The sequence below is a fragment of the Cyprinus carpio genome, chromosome A17 (assembly GCF_018340385.1).
Source record: "Cyprinus carpio isolate SPL01 chromosome A17, ASM1834038v1, whole genome shotgun sequence".
Classification (NCBI taxonomy): domain Eukaryota; kingdom Metazoa; phylum Chordata; class Actinopteri; order Cypriniformes; family Cyprinidae; genus Cyprinus; species Cyprinus carpio.
This window is the reverse complement of record NC_056588.1, coordinates 2,226,969-2,248,759: the sequence shown is the minus strand read 5'-3', so window position 1 is coordinate 2,248,759 and position 21,791 is coordinate 2,226,969. Positions and strand designations below refer to the sequence as shown.

The window sequence follows — 21,791 nt, the reverse complement described above, 5'->3', positions numbered from 1 at the left end:
TTACTTCTATTAGCCAAACAGTGCCATCTACTGGACACAAAGAGTGTACAGAACACATCGTGAAGTTAATGATCTACCTCAGTTCTTCTCCATAGACTCGATTCGGTCATTCTTGCCTGGCCAGATTGCTCGGGTTTGTAGCGGCTCTGTCCGGGCAAGGTACATGGACCTGGACTGTAATCACTCTCCCACACCTGGTTATCCGCCTCTATAGACAGATTCTCCATGACCCACCCCATGCTTCACCACCTCAGTCTCCTGAGAGCAGCAGCTCTCCTGGACTGCACCAGACATGCAAACACCAACACACAACACGCAGACACATCACACACAGCAAGACACAAACACACAGGAGTTAATAATGATCATGTGCTTGAGATGGAAAAGTGAAACAGAACATCTCTGTCAATCTACCTGAACTAAAACGCCAAACCGCTTCATAGCATAAAGATTTCTTAGGGGAGTGAAGTGATAACAGTCAATACCAGGTCATAATCTGAGAAAAAAACATGCTGGAATAAAGAAAATTAGTCTTCTAACACAACTCTTTTGCAAAGGCGTACATATTTTTTTTCACTTTTGCTTAGTTATACAACACAGCTAAGCTCCACAAATAATTTAATGCTTTTAAAACCTCAATTGTTTTATTTGTTTTTTTTATATAAAATATAGCAATTATTTAGCTTTATTTTAAAAGTGTTACAAACTGTATATATTAGTGATTAGTTGCATAAGAAACAGTTACATTACAATCATTTACCTGCGCTGTCAAAGTCTACTACTATGATTTTTTTAATATAAATGTTAGAACTATATTTATTTTTTCATTCAATTATATTTTATTTTTTATTATTATTGATTAGTGATGCAGCCCGGTTCTGTTTATTACAAATGTACCATTCACTATTTCATAATCAATTCGAAATAGAATATAATTTTCCATGATAAAGAAAATTAAAATTAGATTTTTTTTAAATCTAATGCTAAAAAAATACTAATAATAATCAGAGGCTTTGTTTAGACCATCAACAATTCGTTATTCGCAGCCCTCCTGAAAACGTAATGACAGCGACTCTAAAAGACACCAATGCAATCTTAAACATTTTCTTAATATGGCCTTCAGCTACACAAAAAAGGAGACGGGGGACATTTTCTAACAGAATCTGTAACTGCAGGAAATAACACAAAAGCCTCTCCAGCCGGTCTGTCGTTCCACGTATAACTTCTATACAAACCTTTTTGAGCACTCTCTCCTCGGAGACCTTTGCGTAGGGGTTTTTCTCACAGGAAAGACGATGTGCTCTGTTGTTGTTGGAGCTGGACCCCATTCCTTTTCCCCTTCTTGGCCAGCGCGTCGACTGAAGGGCTGATGCAGGACAGTCGAAGTGGATCATCGTCTGGTACATCACTTCTTCTTACATTGATTTCATTCGGCCTGCTGGCAGGTGCCCGTCTACTGAGCGCGGCTCCACATTATGAGGCCGGAGTAAGGATCGTACTCGTTGACATGAACTCACACATACAGCAGCAATTCTTTCAGAACGCTATCAAGACTTTATGTCTCATTGTATTGTTACATTACTTTAAACTGTTAAAAGGTACTCATTCTTTATTTGTATAAATACTGAGGCAGAAAGAAAGCCATAAGAGCACCCTGGTAGTATGTATATAATGGCTAGTCTTAAACAACTATCAACAATTAGTTGAGTTCTGCCAGCCACATTACTTTACTCTACAACAACGATTGACATTATTAGAGATAAATGTGGTGCAAATCTTTGAGACGTTAGGTTCCTGAAAAGTTTGCATTTTACAAAATGTGGACCCTGGACCCACAAACCAGTCATCAAGGTTAAATTGTTCCAAAAATTGAGATTTATAAATCATAATGAAAAGCTGGAATAAATAATCTTTCCATTGATGTATGGTTTTATTAGGATCTGTACAATATTTGTTCTGAGATACAACTATTGACAACTCTGGACATCTGAGGGTGCAAAAAAAATCTAAAATATTGAGAAAAATCACCTTTAAAGTTGTTCAAATGAAGTTGTTACTTTAGCATAATTGCATATTTATTAATCACAAATTAAGCTTTATGATATATTTACGGTTAGGAAATTTTTACAAGAATTATTCATATTACTTAATTAATCCTGATAATTTTTGAAAAAAAAAAAAGAAAAATCAATAATTTTGACCAATACAATGTTTTTTGGCTATTGCTACAAACACACCCCTGTGCTCCAGGGTCACAAATGTCAATATGTGGCAGTGTTGTTATTGTTAACAAACGCCAACTATTTATAAAAAAAAAAAAAACGAAAATATTGCCCGGATGGCAACTACATAAAGTTACTAAAACCTAAATGAAAAAAAGGTACTAAAACAAATAAAAAAATGAAAAAAAAAAAAATAAAAAAAGAAAAGAAATATGTATAAATAAACAAAAAAAATAAACTAAAAAAAAAAAATAAAAAAAGAAAAGAAACAAAATCTCAAAATGTTAATAAATACTCTTATATATACTCTTATATTAAAACTACATACTGCAAATGTTACTGGTAACAAAAACTGAAAACTAACTAAAATGAAATTCTACATGAAAAAAATGTTCGACTAGGCAAAACTAAATAATTTTTTTTTTTTTTACTTAACTTTACTAGTTACTAAAACAAAAATTTAAATAGAATATTTATTAAAAAAATCCAAATAAAACACAACAAATCTTGACCTAAAACTTAAACTATTATTAAAATTCAAAAAAAATAAAAATAAATTACAAAAATTAATTTTATTAATTTTAATTATAATTATAATTATGTATAAATTATTATAAATGTCACAGTATGTGGCAAGTGTTGTTAACAAAAACTATTTCAAAAGATGTGTTAATTGCAAAAAACACAAAAACTAAATTATATTCTTCTACATGAAAACACGTCAGTCAGTTCAAACAATTTTTCCATTTAGTTGCCAACGCAGTTCAGTTTTTTTAAGTTACAAAAACTGAAATAAAAACTAATAAACACTAAATAGAAATAAAACAATAATAAAAATAAAAAACACAACAAAATTACTAAAACTTAAATTATAGTTCAAAACAAATTAAAAACATTGATAAATACTGTAACAGTATATTAATAGTACCAAAACAACACAGTTTGGGGGCACAGTGATTGTGATGGATAAATAAGCATGTCTTTCACCTCTGAAGGTTCTTGGTAAATCTCCTGAACTGCCGTGGTGTCCTCTGACGCAGCTCCTTCTCTCTCTCGGCGTCTCTGGCTGGCCTGTGGGCATATAACACAAGATAATAACACCAAAAAACAAACACCCTCTGGATCCCGAACAAACATCCGAGTTCTTACATGATCTCAAAAAGCTGCATTAGAAGGCCGATGGTGTTCGGTTAACGGACCTGTTTGCGAAGCTCTATCTCGGCCGCAATACCTCCCACGAAAAACTCTCGTCCACCTCGGCTTCCTCCAGCTCTTTCTCAGCGTTTTCAGGAAGAACGATCTCACAAGTCATTTTTGGGCACCGGAAGAGACATCAAGCCCTGTCGGAGCTGCTCGCGGGACTCCTTTTGCTGGAACAGACAGAAAACATCTAGCCATGACGCAAAAACACACTTGAAGAAATGCATCAAAACGCGTGCAGATGCATTCGGTGCACTCAAGGACAAGAGTTTAATCTCAGACAAATTCAGGCTCATTGTTATGAGTGTCAACGCACCAAGTGTTTGGCAAAGACGGGTCGCTGTAGTCCATGCCGCCCGCTCTCTGTGTTGATGTGAGCTTGTCCCGCAGGCGGGGTCCTGAGCGGGGTCACCCCCACTGGTAGGGTTTAGGAGTCATAACCCGTCCACTGTGAGGGGTCATGCCGTCGGCTCCGTGGCAATGGGCGTTCTGGGAAACCCATAGGCATAAAAAGTCATTATTCACACAGCTCATTAACCTGAAATTTAGCATATACTTCAATATATGAAAGCTATTAGGTGTAGTTAGGCATAATATCTGGCACAAAAATACACTAACGCTCAAAAGTTTGGGTGTCAGGATTCTGATGGTTTTTAAATAAGTTTCTTCTGCTCACCAAAGCCACATTTATTTGATAGAAAATACAGTAAAAAACAGTAATATTTTAGAAATATTAATACAATTAAAATAAAATAACATATTTTTTATGTGAATGATGTAGTAAAAATGTCATTTATTTCTGGTGATTAAACTGAATTTTTCAGCATTACTGCAGTCTTCAGTGTACACATGATCCTTCAGAAATCATTCTAAATGCATGCTGATTTGCCATAACATTTCTTCTTATTATTAACAATGTCTATTATTATCATCCTCATCAGAAAATTAGCTTGAAATATTTTGTTGAAACCAATGCTTTCTTTAGGATTCCTTTGAAAAAAGTTCAAAAGACCAGCATTTATTGAAATTTACAGTTTTACGGAAGTGAATTTCTGAATTCTATACCAACATCAAATTATAACTAGAATAAATTTAATTAAATATTACTGGTGCTTAAAACTTTTATTAAAAAAAGGGTGGCTTTTATTAATATTTCTTCATAAATATTTTTAATAATTTTATTTCTGACTAAACATTTCTTTAATGTGCTTTTTAAATTTTATATTTTCGTTCGTCATTTTTCTTTAATTTTAAGGTAAAGTTTTTTTTATTTTTATATTAAAAAATTTATTTTTATTATTTCAGTTTTATGTAATCTTCAAATTATTGTGGTAAGTGGCCAAGGCAAACATTAATAATTTTCTACAAATTTACAAAAAAAAAAAAAAATTCTCATGTAGTATTTAAGTATTATTTTAATTAACAAAATAAACGAGTCATAACTAGCCTAAATTTAATTAACTGTATTACTGGGTGGAAAATTGGTTTATACATTCATATCAATAAATACATAACATTAATTTCAAATGAACATTGTTGCCTTGTGTTGCTGTTGGGTGATATTTTATTAAAGCAGCAGTAAGCTACTAAAGGTAGTGCATTAACAGTGATCTTTACCACACTTTGAGGAAAACCTTGACGAAATCTCTTGTAAAACCACAGCCCGCTGTTTTTAATATGGCATTATGGCACTATACTATTGTCTGTTATTTTACAGAACTCATAAAGTGTGAGCATTCTACAGTAAGCTACATTTGTTCATGTGAAAGTGCATATTTTTCATGCTTGATGGGCACCTGAAGGGTGTGGGAAAGCAAAGTCCGTGTTGGGCGTCTGGACCACCTGTCTCTGTGGTGGGTGACACCAGAGAAAGTCGCTCTCGTGGAGCGGGGTGTTTCAGCCCCTCCCTAAGAGGCGTGTCCACGTTGGTAAGTGCCATCAGGTTCTGGGCTTCCTGTGAGGGTGAAAGAACCGAGCGGTGAGACTCAGGATATGAAACAGGCAGTCTGGGAAATCTGTGAAACTGGACCAAACCTGCAGGATCTTGTCCTGTGCTGCTGGAGTTTTGGGTGTGCGCAGGGCCATGGAGTTATTGGTCCACGTTGTATTCGGACAGAGAGCGCTAGAGGCCGAGTTTGGTGATCCCAGAACTCCTCGGCGGTCTGCCGGGCGATTTCGCTGGCCTGACCCAGTTTGACAACCTCCTCCAGCTCAGCGTCAGAGATCTGGAAAGAATAATCGGTAAAATGACGTTTATTCAACATAAACTAACCGTAACTTCAATATTAAACTATTATAATAATTATTATAAAACACACTGCGTTCTGCATGGTTTGCGATCAGTGTTTTTTTTTTAAATATATTTACACACTATTGATCTATATTTTGAATTTGCTTTTAATATATTTATATTTCTATTTAGATTGAGTCTTTTAATAATTTAGTTTTATTTAAGGTATTACTAATTCAATTTTAATATATAAATCTATATCCATTTAAAACATATAATTATAATTCTATTAAATTCAAATTTTCATAATTTGATGAGTTTTATTCTACTATTATAGTATTTATTAATATTTTTAATTAGCTTTTAATTTTATCTTTTAAGTTTCTTAATTTCAGTTAAAATTTTAATGATTTTATGCGCTTGTCATTTTTCTATTTTTCTATTTAGATTTAATCTATTTGGTAAACTTGTTGCAATCAGTGTTGTTTTAGTACTATTATAGTATTTATCTATATTTTGAATTATCTTTTAATAATTTAGTTTTATTTAAGGTTTTACTAATTTTATGCGCTTGTCATTTTTATTATTTTTTTTTAATTCATATTCTAGTATAGTATTTATTCATATTTTGAATGAGCTTTTAATTTTATATTTCCAGTTTTCATTGTAAATCCTAAAGTTTTAGTAATTTTGTGTGCTTATGTCACTTCTATTAGAATTCTATTTAGATTTAATTTATTTGTTAACTTGTTGCAATCAGTTATTGTCATGTAGTATTTTAGTACTATTTATTTACTACATAGTACTTATCTATATTAAAGTTTTACTAATTCTAATTTTTGTAGCTATTAAGGTTTATATATAATACTTTTATGTGCATTTGTCATTTTATATATATAATAAATAATAACAATATATATATATATATATATATATAAATTCTATTTCTATTGAATTTATTCGGTTAACATCTTGTGATCAGTTTTATTCTACTATTATAGTATTTATTAATATTTAAAATTAAATTTTAATTTTACATTTTAATTATACATTAAACTTAAATAATAAAATATACTAATTTCATATTCATTTGCCATTTAAATTATATTTATAAATAACTAATTAGATTTAAAATAATGAGTTCAATCATTTTAGAACTTCTCTCCCTTTAAGTTTCTAAAGTTTTTCATCTGTCAGATTTATTTCAATTAACGAAAATGATTTTTAATGGTTTTAGTGTGTAATAACAACACTGGTTGCAATGCAGTCAATAGGATGTTTTGTGCATGCGAAGGTGTTTTGGTTTAAGGCCAGGTCCACACATAAGTCAAAGTGATTTTTACCCCGGTTAAGGTTTGCGAATCTGACCTGTGGTGCCGGAAGCACCAGTTTGCTTCTCTTCTTGGTGAACTCTGACACTCCGCTGGTCTGCAGGATGGCCGAGGGCAGATCGGACTCCTTCTTCTTCTTGATCTTCTGTCTGTCCTTCTTTCGTTCATGATCCTCCTTCTCACTATATACAGAAACGCACAGGGGTGATCAAAAACACACTCACCCAGGCACACTGAACTAACAGGAGGACGTTTCACATGACCTCACTCACTTCCTGAGTTCCCCGTCCAGATGCTGGATGCGGCGCAGTCGTTTGAAGTTCGGTTCCAAAGGATCATACAGCTCCATGGACGTATCATAGAAGCCCTGCGCGGGTTTCTTCTCAAACGGGATCTCAGCATTATAGTCCACACCTCTCTTCTTCTTGCGCTTCTTCTGGATGTCGATGCCTGCCGCTCGCAGCTCCCTGCGCTTCTGAAGCGCTGCCAGACGACTGCAGAAAACAGTGATCATGATTAATAACTCCATGTGATCAGCACTGTGAGAACTCATACAAAGCTCATTATGACACCAACCACACTTTTTTAGATCATAAAATCAGCACCAATAACTAGACAGCAAGCTGCTAAACATACATTATATATAAAATATAAATTTACGCTAAAAAATATTTATGTCCTCAAAAAGTCCAGCAGGGTTATTATAATTAACCTAAATTGTTACTTGAAATAAATAGGGACAAAAAAAGGACAGCTTTATATTTTCTGTTTTCATTTCAGCTTTATAATTGTACGTGCTTTTTATATTTTTTATATTTTGGTTTTTATATGCATTTTCTATTTAGAATTTATTTGGTTAACACGTTGAGATCAGAATCATTTTTAGCACTTTTAGTATTTTATATACTATTATAGTACTTATTCATATTTTGAATTAGCGTTGAATTTGAAAAATTTTAGTTTTTCATTTTAATTTTAGTTACACTAATGTTTGTGATTATATTTCTTAGTTTTTTATATTTCTATTTAGATTTAATTAATTTTTATTCCAGTTTTCATAATTTTGTTATTTCAGCTTTATTGCCGTTAGATACAATTGCAACATTTCTCATTTTTGTTTATGTTTCTCGTCTAATATTTATATTTTCACTTAACAAAAGTGCTTAATAGTTTTAGTTTAATATAAAAACAACGGTTATGATGATGATGCAGTTACTACTAAATATGAACATATGCTAAAAAAAAAATGTGTACTCAGAAGGTCCAGCAGGATTGATTTATGCAGCAGTTTTATTATAGTTATCCAAAACCATTCAATTTAATATTTTTCATTACTTGAAATAAACAAATATTAACTACATAAATTGCATCATTTCTAATTTTCATTTAGTTTAACTGTACTAAAAGAATATAAAATATTCTATTCTACTACTTTAAAAATAAAAAAAGGAAACGTAAAAAACAAAAATATTTCAATGGATACTGTTTTTCTCAGCCCCCTGTGAACATTTCAAAAGTATCCGGTCTTACACAGATTTATTCAGAGACTCACAGCAATTGCTAAAAGACCCCAAATCTGTTCTTCTGACTCGAGATCTTACCGTGCTTCCTCCAGCTGTTTCTCTCTGGCTTTCCGCTTCGCCTTCTTGCCCTGTGTGTTGGCCAATCGGGCTCTGGCTTCCGACAGCATCTCCAGCTCATCTGCACACACCAGTTTATGAACGTCACGCATTGTCCTTTCCATCACAGTGTCATTGTTTTCAGACACACTCACCTTCGTCCATGTCCACGGGGTCGGGTCTGGCTGGTTTGGTCTCAGGGTTCGGGTCGATCTCTCCCGGTTTAAGCTTGCGAGGGTCATCGCCCACATCGTCTTCGTTCTCTCTCTGGGCGGCTTTATCTCTGTGATCAGAACAAATAGATTTTTTAACGACCAAAAACACAACAATTAAACTTGCAAAACATGACCAAAACATTTAGAATTAGACTGGACTGTGAAAAGTTAACATTGATTTATATATTTTTTTTCACTGCATTGTTCATAAAGCTATGGAAGCCCATTTCCACCAAGGAATAAAAATAAATAAACATAAAAGTTCATTGCAACTTTTTATTTTCACAATTCTGACTTTTCTCTCAAATCTGAGTTTATATCTCACAATTCTGACTTTGTAACTCACAATTAAGTTCATATGTCATGATTTTAACTTTATAAATCACAATAGAAAGTTTGTCTCAATTCTTAATTGTGAGATATAAAGTCCCCAAAAAATGTAATGTCTGACTTTTTTTTTTTTTTAATTGTGAGATGTAAACTCAAATTATAAAGTCCAATCCAAAATTCTTGGGGGAAAAAAACCTCATATTTCCTCACAACTGTTTGTTTATTTCTCAATTCTAACATTATCATTCGTAATAGTGAGTTTGTCACAATTCTGAAGGAAAAAAAAGTAATTGCAAAATGCAATAGAAATGTGCAGTTACCTTTTTTTATGTTTTATTCAGTTTGGAAACGGGCTTCCACACAAAACAGGTGAAGGTTATTGCATGTTGTTTGTATTTTGCATCAAACTGTACTTACAGCAGATACTCGTAATGCTCCAGACACTGAGCGGCCGTTCGTCCGATGATGGGGGCGATCGTCCTCCACTGAGTGGGCATCAGTTTGGCCAAGTGAAGAAGTTTCTCCTCTTCCTCACGTGACCATTCTGTTTTCTTGATGCTGGGGTCCAGCCACTCGTACCTGTGAGAAACACATCATGAGATACAAACATTAGACCTCTGATGCTCACTCAGTTTTGAGACATAACTCGAGCGATATAAACTCACCATCTGGCTTTGCACTGTTTGGCTGATTTGCGGTGCAGCAGGGACGCGATTCGAGACCACTGATTTTTGCCATATTTCATTACAGCCGCTTTGAGAATCTCATCCTGTTGATGAATCACATCAAAGACATGAATAATTAATTAAAGAGATCTCCAATAACAGATCAGGGATGCAACAACAAGACGACTCAAGCTTGACTAATCTAACCAAGCGGCAAATTCTAACACAAACCTCCAAAAAAGGGTGAAATCGTTTTAGTTTTTGAGCACTTTACACCAAAATAGAAACAGCCTAATAGAGTTCTCTCAACAGTGAGCGTACTAGAAAACCAAGGATTATGACACTTGTGAGCAGAACAAATATTCATGACACAATAGAACAGAATATAAATTCACATTTAGCACACTGCGTGAATAAATAGATGATAAATTTACATTTAGCACACTTTTAAAAAAATTAGAAAAACACAAGAAATCAAAACCAACAAAAGAGCAACAATATATAAGTGCTGTGACGATATATACACATTGTTGCTCTTTTGTAGAATATAATATAATATATCAAAAGAAAAATAAGTAGATAGAATAGAAAAATAATAGATTGTTAGTGTCAGAGGCTCTCTTTTTTCCTTTTTTAAAGACGAAAAGTAGTAAGAATAGAAATAGAATAGAGTGTGAGGGTTAAGTTTTTTCTCTCTCATAGAATTAGAATAGTGTGCTAGAGTTAGAGGGTCAAATAAAAAAAATATAATAAAAATAATAAAATAAATGAAATAAATGAAATAAATGGCCTGCAAAAAAAAAAGAAAAAACAGACCTAGAATTGACAGATATTTGAAAAGTATTAAATTAAAGTATTATCTGATTTGTGTGCTCAATTTTGACGGAGTATTGAGCTACTGTAATTAATAATCATGCTTAAAACAATATAAAGTGTGCGGTTATAGGCACTTTTGGGAAAACCATGGCAACCGCTTTCGTGTTGTTGATATTTTAAACATTCAAAAAATAACGCATTCCGCGTCACGACATGAATAAAGAGGAAAATATAAACACATCAGTGCATATATTTGTACAGTTGCGTTAAATAATCATCACATGAAGAGCTTTTAATGAAGGAAACGCGGATGTTTATTGGAGTTTTGCTGCTGGAAACATCGAGTGTTGTCTAAACGAACCTCAGTGTTGCGCCACACGCCTCCTTTAATCATAATCCGCGGCATGTTGGCGATTTGAAGTCTTCACACGCGCTCGCGCAGTAAACTCTTCTTCTGGAATCCCAAACACGTGAAATTGAGATGAAATGAGATAAATAAACTCTGCGTTTTTAGCCGCCGCGCGTTAAACTGCGGATGAGGAAACAGAAATGGCTGCGAGCGCACGGAACTGTGGGAAACAAGCTCTTCCTCTGTTGATTCGTACGGGTTCTGTCGGGTCACTTGAGCTCAATATCGCCCCACACGACAGATAGGCGAATGACAGGCTGAGCGCTCCGAACAAATATTTGTTTCTGCTTCTTTTTTTCGTTGTTCTTTTTTTCTACTTATTTTCTTATTATTATTATTGCACCATACATTGGTAAACAAAGTTGTTTGAATTGTGCTTTTGTAACCCATTTGGCCCTGGAACAGTGCTGTAAATGTAATAAAAATAAATGTAAATGTAATAAAAATAAATAAATAATAGTGCTGTCAAATGATTAATCGTGATTAATCGCATCCAAAATAAAAGTTTTTGTTTACATACTATATGTATGTGTACTGTGTACATTTTTATGTATATATAAATACATACACATACAGTAAAAAATATTTACATGTATATACATTATATATTTATATTCTTATATTTTATATTATATATAAATATATTTTATATAAAACATAACATATTTTCCTTAAATGTATACATGCATGTGTTTGTAATCATATATACATAATAAAATATACACAGCATACACGCATATATTATGTAAACAAAAACTTTTATTTCTACCATAATACCATAAAGGCTCCCCTGTATGTATGCAAAATAAATAAATAAAATATTTAGGGTAATCTACCATAATACCATAAATGCTCCCCTGTATGTATGCATAATATATTGTTGTTGTTTTTTTTAACTAATTTATTTAATAATTTATATTCATTTAAATTTAAAATTTGTATAGATTTTGTAAACAATAAATAAATAATAAAAAAATGAATTACAATATGTATATTGTTCTTGGATAATTTCATTTTGTAAATTAAAATGAATAATAAGTTACCATCTACCACCAGAAAATATTGACATTCATTTAAAGGCTTGTCTTATAATTCTATTATTCTTTATAATTTAGCATTTTTATTTATTTATTTATTTGTTTGCTTGTTTTTGGCGATAACTAAAAAAATATTTACAAAAAGAAGCTGAGATTCTTCATTTTTGTGAGCTGATTTGATGTTATGTTGCATCTCATTGGATGGTGATAAAAATCTTGTATTTTTATCTATTTATTATATTTGATCATCATTATATTTATAAGGTCAGATGGTTTGGAAAAACATCTGTTGCCTGTTTGAAAACTTTAAAACTGATATTAAAATATATTTGGAAAAAGTATCTAAAAGTTATAACTTGAGAGCAATATGAATTATGCAATTGCATCCTTGATGTACAATGTTTGTTTGTTTTTTCTTGACATGCATTGATTGTACAATATGCTTGTTCTCAGTTAAAAACATTATTTTATTTACATAATTATTATTTCTTTCTCTTATTTTGCTTTATAAGCGTTCCATTCTGTTGCATTCATGGCTTGTCATTTGTCAGTTACTTGTTTTCGCCTCTAAGGGACTATTTTTAACTCCCTTTCTTGGTTCCCTTGCTGTCAAAGCAGTTCCATAAATCTCTATGAATTCACAAAAAACACCTTAATTTCATCAAAAAATATCAAAAAATGTCTTATCAAGATTAAAAAAACACTAACTATGTGTTTGGGACGACATGAGGGTGAGTAATTAATGACAGAATTTACATTTAAATGTGAACTATCCCTTTAAGAGGTAAGGTCCCAATGCTAAACAAGCAAATCATGTGCACCTGATACACCACATTATTTGCAGTCAATGTGTTTGTGCTTTGTACCATGAACAATATATTTTAACGTTGTTTTTCAAATATTTATTGAACTGTTGAGCTTGACAAGATCAGCATTCGCGTAAACATGATGAAAGAATGATGAAGACTGCAACTCATCCCGTCTTCTGACACAATTGTGTCCTTCATTTGATGTGAGACACGCAAACTAAACAGCACAGATGGCAGAAGTGTTTCAGATTTCTCTGAACAAATCACAACATGCCCGGAAAGATGACAGTCCAATGATGGGCCCTATAGAGAACAACTAGGAAAGAGGCCGGTGTCAACATTAAAAAGCAGGACACTGGGAGCGATAAATGACACACAAGAGTCTCGAGGCGAAATATGAAGCAAATCCTCTGAGCAGGTCATCTTTTCTGACCGCTGATGTTGAAAATGAGGAAAGGTTTTCTTTCCGTGAGCCGGAGGGAGCTACACGACCAAGTGAGGAGCTGAGATATAGGACGGACTGATCAGGTGCCTCAGGATTTGAAGAGGCTTCTCTCCAGGTACAAAGCAGATCTGGACTGAACTCAAAACCTTGGGTAAAAATGCAAAGAGTGCAAATTTTGCTAAGAAACTTGCTAAGAAACCTGACGTCAACAGAACTGCCAGGTAAAGCTGCAGTACAGGCGATGCATTAAGAGGAAGTTCATTTCACACCAGAGTTATTAATGTTAACTAAAACTAAAACATTTTGTTACTCAAAACGTTATCTGTAGTTGTCAAGGCATTCTCATTTTCAGTTAAATCTGAAGTACTAAAATAACTAAATCGAATTAAATGTAAAAATTTGTGCTGTCAAACGATTAATCGCGATAAATTGCATCCAAAATAAAAGTTTTGGTTTACTTAATATATGAGTGTGTACTGTGTATATTTATTATTTATATATAAATACAAACACATGTATATATTTATGAAAAATATGTTTCGTTTATATATATTAAATATATTTATATAGATAATATAACATATAATAATCTAAATATATAAATGTACATACATGTAAATATTTTCAAAATATATACTGTATGTGTGTGCTTTTATCTATACATGATAAAGAAACAGTACACACACATATATTATGTAAACAAGAACTTTTATTTTGGATGCAGTTGATCACGATTAATCGTTTGACAGCACTAATAAAAAATCAACACAAAACTATTATATTATATATATATATATATTATACATATATATATATATATATATAATATATATACAGTACCTGTATATATAACATCTAAAAACAAAAAAAAAACAAAAAAAAAACAAAAAAAAACAAAAAAAAAAAATAAAAACAGAAAATATTCTGGGAATGTCAATTTATGTTTTTTTTTTTCTCTATAATTTTTAACATAACATTTTTTTTTTTTTTCACTTCCAAAACTGTATTTCACTGTAAAATTACATGAAATGCCCATTAGATGTATTACAGTTTAGGGAACCTTAACCAATTAACTGTGAAGGATGTTGTGGGTGGTTGCCAGGGAATTCCTATACAGTTGCTAAGACGTTCTGAGTGGATTTCAGCACATTGTTATGCTGTTGCTAGGGTGTTCTTGCTGGTTACTAGGTGGCTGCATAACCAACAAACTGTTTTCAAAACATTCTATTTTGGTTGTTGGAACAGTGATTTGAAATGTTCTAAAAATGCAAAAAGGTCTAGCTGTCTTAATGATGTTGCAATGTTCCTTTAAGATAAGCGTAACGTTCTTGCAACGTTCTTTCAACTCAATTTATGTATTAACAATTTAGCATTATAAACATAATTTCCCCTTCATCTCTGTGCGATTCTGGTGTGGTGTGTTCAATGTGTGTGTGCTCTGTGCTCTGCTAGCTGAGCTCAAAAAGACATTTCCTTGACAAGTAGGTCTCTCGCACTTTTAATTCCTCTGTGCTTGCGTTTGATGCGCTGTGTGGGAGGAAGTACTGCAGTGAACTGGGATTAGAGATTACAGCGAGATGATGCGATTTAGCGCTTTGAGATATAATCTGCTTAAAGTCATATTGTGCCACTGCTGAGCTCATTAAAACCAATAAACTTTAAACCAATAAAGTCTACAAGCTAAATGTGAAATTCAGCAATCCAGGAGGAGAAATTAACCTGCTCAACGAGACATCACATATTCACACATGGAGAGAAATCCGGAAAGTGATTATATTTATTAACATATTATTATCATCATAAAAACTATTATATTATTTTTAATTAAAAGCGCTAATCAGATAAGCATGTGCTGAGCTGTGATACAGCAACAGACATAGAATTGCTTATTGACTGCTAAATTACTAATTATCAAGTTTATTTGTATTTTTTTGTCATGCACAATCACTTTAGATGAACACAATGAAATTTGAGTCTTTAAAGATGATTGATAAATGATTGAGTCATCTACACTATAGTGTACTATGTTGATAATTGAAACAGATGAGCTAGTAACCTAAACCCAGCTGATCAAAAAAGGTATGTGATCTATTTTGATTTCAGATTCCAGATCCAAAACCATTGCGAGTATGTGATCTATTTTGATTTCAGATTCCAACTCATTTTCAAGATTCGATTCAAGCCCACAGCCAATCCAGATTAATTTTTCTGAGATTACCACCATTTTGGCCAAGAGGATTGTTGGTTCAATTTGTGTAATATTACTTAATAAACACTCTGAAAATCAACAATTGATCTGGCATATTTTTTTACAAATATGTTACAACTCATTAAGCCACTTCATCAATGTTATTGTCACTAAGGCCCATTTGTTCACAAGAAAGATCAGATTGGATAAAATCTTAAAAAATGGTTTGTTCAAAAGAAGAAAAAAAATGATTACGAAATTGGATTAGATCATGTAATCCAGTACTGGTTTTGATCTGAATATTGATATTCTGAGGAATATCCTTTAGTATAATAATACCTTTAGTCTGTTACATTGTTCAAAACTTTTTTGTTTGATCCAATAAATCAGGATTATCCTGATCCCAGCACAAGGGTGGATTTAATAGCAATATGAAATAAAACTTGAAATAATGTTTGTAACGTGGTATATAGGCCTGTATATACACTTTTTATTTTGCACTTGATTTGTTTAAGAAGTGTAAAAAAAAATGTCAAAAATAATATGTTTAATGTCACATGTCCTGCATGTACAGTATAATAATGGCATAATCACCAGTCAAAAGTAGTCAACTTTTTGCATGTTTACTTGTTTATTTATTTATTTGTTGTGGGTCAGAAGACAGTCTTACTGTCTTAAAGAAACCGCTATGGAAAAGGATAATTGTATTGTTTTATTGTGCTGTTTTTGGTCTCTACATATTGCCTACATTGTGATATGTAATCCCATTTAGAGCACTGGAAATCCAGGTTTAGTAATCCTGAGAAGTCTGTGTCTGGATCAGGGTGATGTAAACCAATGTTGCATTGAAAAACCAGCACAAAAGTAAGATAGATCCTGCATAGCAAAACAGGGGATTTTCATATCCGGATCATTCTGATCCAGATTAAACTTTCTGAAAAACTGGGTCCAGGTACTTTTTTTTCATGCATCTATAATAACACTGCCATCTAGAGAAATCAACTGATCACCATAACAATGTTTGTAAAAAGTGTTTTGAAAAGTTGAAATAATAATAATAGTAAAAACTCATCCTTCTCATCATTTACTCACCCAGACTTTCTTTTTTGGGTTAAAATCCAAATATTTTTATAATATTCAATGAACATACAATGAAAGCAGACAATGGTCAAGCAAAGCACCAAAAAAAAAAAAAAAGCATCATAAAAGTGTCATAAAATCATGCATATAATTTTTGGGTTATATTACATGTCAAATTCAAAGGACTTATTCACTGAATTTGGGGTAAATAAAATGTAAACAAACTAATAAAAAAGAAGAGGAAACACATCTTTGTCTGCTCTTACAGTTTTCACGGTTCCCGTTCCCCTTCGTTCAGGCTGGCATTGTTGTGCATTCGATAACCTTCATCTTTCTGTTGATTAAAAGCAGAATTGAAAAATCCCTCAACACAGAGCACAACAAGGGGAATCTAATAGGCATGCAGAGCTGCCAGCATGTGTTTACATTCTTGGAGCATGATCAATAACTCTTCTGCTTTTTACGCAGGCGCTCCGCCTGGAGGAGGTCAGCTGGCTGGAGGCGGCTCATTGATCAGACAGGAAACAAACCTGAGAGACGCTGCCAGCGGCCCATCCTTCACACACACAGGTGCGGAGACATTAGCATACAGCAGACTACAACAACCACAGACAGACCTGGACAAATCTCCTCAACGACAGTGCACGCTCAGTAAAGTCAACATGTTAATAAATCAGTGAAATATATGGTAAAAAGGCAGCCGTGGTTGCTAGAACTTTACTGTAAAATATACAGTGGGTTTTATGGATTTAACTTAAATGTATTACAAAAATAATTTGCCAAATTACATCATAACACAGAAAAAAAACAAAAACACAGAAATAATATCATAATGTAACACTTTTGTTATCCCGTACAGTATTTCACTGTTAAATTACATTAAATGTCCTGTTAAATTTTTTGGCCTTATATAATAAGGCCACATGCCAGTTAATATTTTTTTACTGAAGCACTTTTGTGATCCTTTACCATTAAAATTACGATAATTTCTTACAGTGTAAAAATGCACTTGGCATTTAATGCATTCGTGCATATACTGTTTCCTACATAGTAAATGTCACATAATTTACTTTATGAGGAAACACTGTAAAAATGTAAATTATTGAAGTACAATTTACAAGAAAATACCATTTCAGTCTTTCCACTTCAAAATGTTATGTTTAATTCAATGTGCTACTTATTTTGCTTGTAATTATGGTTTCATGGTACACTAAACAAAAATCAATGTAACAGACAATAAAAACAACTTAAAATGTCTGTTCAGACTAAGATGCAATCCAAAAAAACAAAAAACAAAAAAAAAAACACATCAAGTATGAATGTGATTTGGATTAGGCTTAAAAATATAGTTTATTAAAAAAAGAGATTTAATAAAATAAAAATAAAAAATACAAAATCATAATGTTTCCAAACTTTTGACATTATGAGTGAACATCTGGGGAAAAACCCTTTGGCAAATAAATCTATTGATCGTGTGAGGGCAGCTTCTTCTTTGGTCTGATGTGAAAAGCCTCATCGTTTTTGCCAAGTGTTTGACCGTAAATATCCTGAGAAAGCCAGCGGTAATTACATTGCATAGTGCTGAGATATTGTCAAGGTGAAACTTTGGACTTAATATTCAGAGCTCATTCTCAGCTCCATTATTCAGCTCAAGCACCTGTTCTCCCTCATTATCATCCGAGTGGAAACACTTGCTTTGACTCCTTCACTTCAGCAAAAAAAGAAATAGTGAGCGAGAGAGACAGAAAAAAAGATAGTCGGGTGTCACAGTCATCTGTCATCATGGGAATCGCCTGCCTGACCCAAACCCGCAGCTGAACTGATTGATTCATTCAGATCTGAGACACTGCCTCCACTCCTTCATCTGCACAGTTTAACATCAGATACGTGCACACTAGGATATGGATCAAACGCCTCATTATAGTGTTTGCAAGGCTGCTCTGTATTGATATTCCTCAAACATTCTGCTTAAGGTATGTTCTAAACCAAACTATTAAACTGATGCAGTTAATTCAGTCTGAATCGCATAACAAACAGACTCGAGATGAACTCAAAAATTCAGTCTTGTGTGTTAAAGTTTGAAAATACTCAAGCTGTTAAAACCTTCAGAATCTTCAGCATTCAAAATGTAACTAACGGTGATGATGAGTTTCATTACATTTGCATACTGAATTGCAACTGGTTGTCTTTCCTACACTGATTTGCAAACTGAATTTTGATTGGTATTGTCTTCTTTGCTTATAGTTTACCATTTATAGTGCCTTTCCACTGCTTAGTGACTATTAAAAGTAAAAGTGAACACTGAGAATATACACTGACGCGTAAGTAACGTGTGTGTGTGTGTGTGTGTGTGTATATATATATATACATATATATATATATATATATATATATGTGTGTGTGTGTGTGTGTGTGTGTGTGTGTGTGTGTGTGTTGTGTGTGTGTTTTTTTATATTTATATATATGATATATATATTATATATTTGTGTGTGTGTGTGTGTGTGTGTGTTACAATTAATTAACACAAAACAAAATATACATTTATATTTATATATTTTTTATATTTTTATATATGATATATATATTATATATTTAGAATTGTATATATTTATAACAACAACAATATAATTTTTTTTTAACTGTTCATAGACAATAAATTTACATCCAGAATCATATTTGTTGTCATATTAAACAGACTGTTCATAGACAATAAATTTACATCCAGAATCATATTTGTTGTCATATTAAACAGTTTCTGTAGGTATCAATGGATTTAAATTTCTCTCTATATTTTTTTTCTCATATTTATAATATTATATTAAATGTGAACATTCATATTAATGTAATAATAATTATTGTTATAACAAATTAAATACATGTAATTTTTATTACATTTAAATATATATTTAATATATATTTAACACATAAATGTTCACATACATGAACATATTATACATTATTTAAATTAGTGTGATCATTATTGTTTTTTTTGTTTTTTTTTTACATCATACACTAAATTGCATCAAATTTCTACAGATATTCCCTGTTTAGTGTGTATATAGCAGAGACCACTACATAGGGTCCCTGTGAATCTGAATGTGTTGATCCTGGTGTCCCGCCGTCAGAAAACAAGACACATGCTGAGCGTTATGACACTGGCACAGCGGCACTCATTTACACAGAACCATAACCCAAAACTTCAACTAATCTCAAACAGGTTATTTCCTTCAGGAAATGCAAATCTAATTTCAATAAAACACTCTTTTGTCATTGTGCAATTCTTAATGCTCTCTCTCAGCATGATTCACGCGGCGCTTCTGCAGTCAAACTGCGGGTAATTCAATCAGACCGAGCTGGAAAACAGCAAATGTATGCAGAAATGCCCAAACTAATCACAACTAGTCAGCCGGCCTGTTTTATTCATATGCCAGGGAATTAAAAATTAAAACTTTAGGATGCTTGGGAATGATTGCATTCCTGATACTCAGGGACAGCGTAACCGGCCCGCTAAATGAAAGCACACTGATGCTAATTATTATCCTGCGTGAAACAACAGAATCTGTGTTTAAAGCCAGGGAAAGCCCAATTTGTCTGCTGTTAGAGGCGGATGCATTATTAAAGCATAATGCAATGTGAATGAAACACTCTCTTTGGGCCTATTAAATGCAAGTAATTATTCAGAAAGTTTTGAAAGTTCTCCAGACGTCTGTTTTGCTATTATTTTCATGCTGGCCAGTAACAGAGCTGTGGAGTGACATGGTCATCCAGTTTCTCCAGACTTCATGAAGATGTGCTACACTTTACAGAAAAGCGACAAGCCCTCCACGGAGAGCGAGCCTCTGGCAAACAGCCATCAGACACACCTGACAGCTGCCAGTCACCCTGAATCATTCACCACCATCACAGACAGAACCGAGAGGAATTCTGGGTAGCATGTTAAACATGGACTGCGAGAGGCTGTTTATTCTTTCTCAACCTTCAGGCAAAGTGTTGTCTGCCTGACATGGATACCACTTCAGGGACAGACTGAAAACTGCTGTCTTTCATACAAACAACTGAGGCTTTTCACAAAAATACATGAAAACTGTCAAAACTTGTATATTTTGTGACATGCACTGGTTTTGAGATGTTATACATGCCTGTCTGGGCTTCCTGGAGACACCTTTCTCCACTAAAGTGGATTTATCCTGAAACCAAACAAGCAAACAGCTGCAATTCGTGAGTCATGGGAGAGAAATGATCACGAAAGGTCAGCAATTAGAAAGAAAATACCATAGTACCAGCGTCTTTACCATGTTCAAATTCAAATTAAATTGAAACACAACACACAACATAATTCATATAACAAATAAACAAAACATTTTTTACAACATTTTCTGAAAACAATTCTATCTAAAAAAATAAAAAAATATACAATTAGTTTACCAGATTAATGTATTTTGCTTTAACAGAGTTTACATATTTTTACTGGAAAACACAGATTTAAAAATTATTTATTTCTTTATCTAAAGCATTTGTATAGTACAGTAAAATTACCTGAAAAGGACACATGTAGCTGTTGTTTATACAGTATATAATATTGACACTTTTTCTAAACACATCAAATGAATAAATAAATACATTTTAGTAACTTATTATTTTTGCTATATATTTTTTCCATATTTGCTATCTATCTATCTATCTATCTATCTATCTATCTATCTATCTATCTATCTATCTATCTATCTATCTATCTATCTATCTATCTATCTATCTATCTATCTATCTATCTATCTACATATCAGTCATCTATCTATCTATCTATCTATCTATCTATCTATCTATCTATCTATCTATCTATCTATCTATCTATCTATCTATCTATCTATCTATCTATCTATCTATCTATCTATCTATCTACTGTATCTATCTATCTATATTAATTTATCTTGAGATGGCAAATTTTTTTTGTCTGACAGATTTCTCAAACTGTAAAAAAAGCACTTACATCACAGAATGACCCCAAAATGACTAATTACTCCAAGTTAACAGCGTTTGGTCAGATGCTGATGAACTAATGGACGTCGCCTGACTACCATCACTGAGAGATTTAGACTTTCACTGCAGTGTTTTTAACTTCAGGGCAGAGACGTGATTTAAAACAACCTGACAAGACCGTGTCCCGCAGCAGCGAGTTGTTTACAAGTTTGGTAAAA

General features: G+C 32.8%; 1 pseudogene; it reads right to left on the bottom strand.

The window, feature by feature from the left end:
- The window catches only part of LOC122133927, a 16,957-nt pseudogene extending 5,736 nt beyond the window's left edge, over positions 1–11,221 (bottom strand).
- Between the last annotated feature and the right edge of the window lie 10,570 nt (positions 11,222–21,791).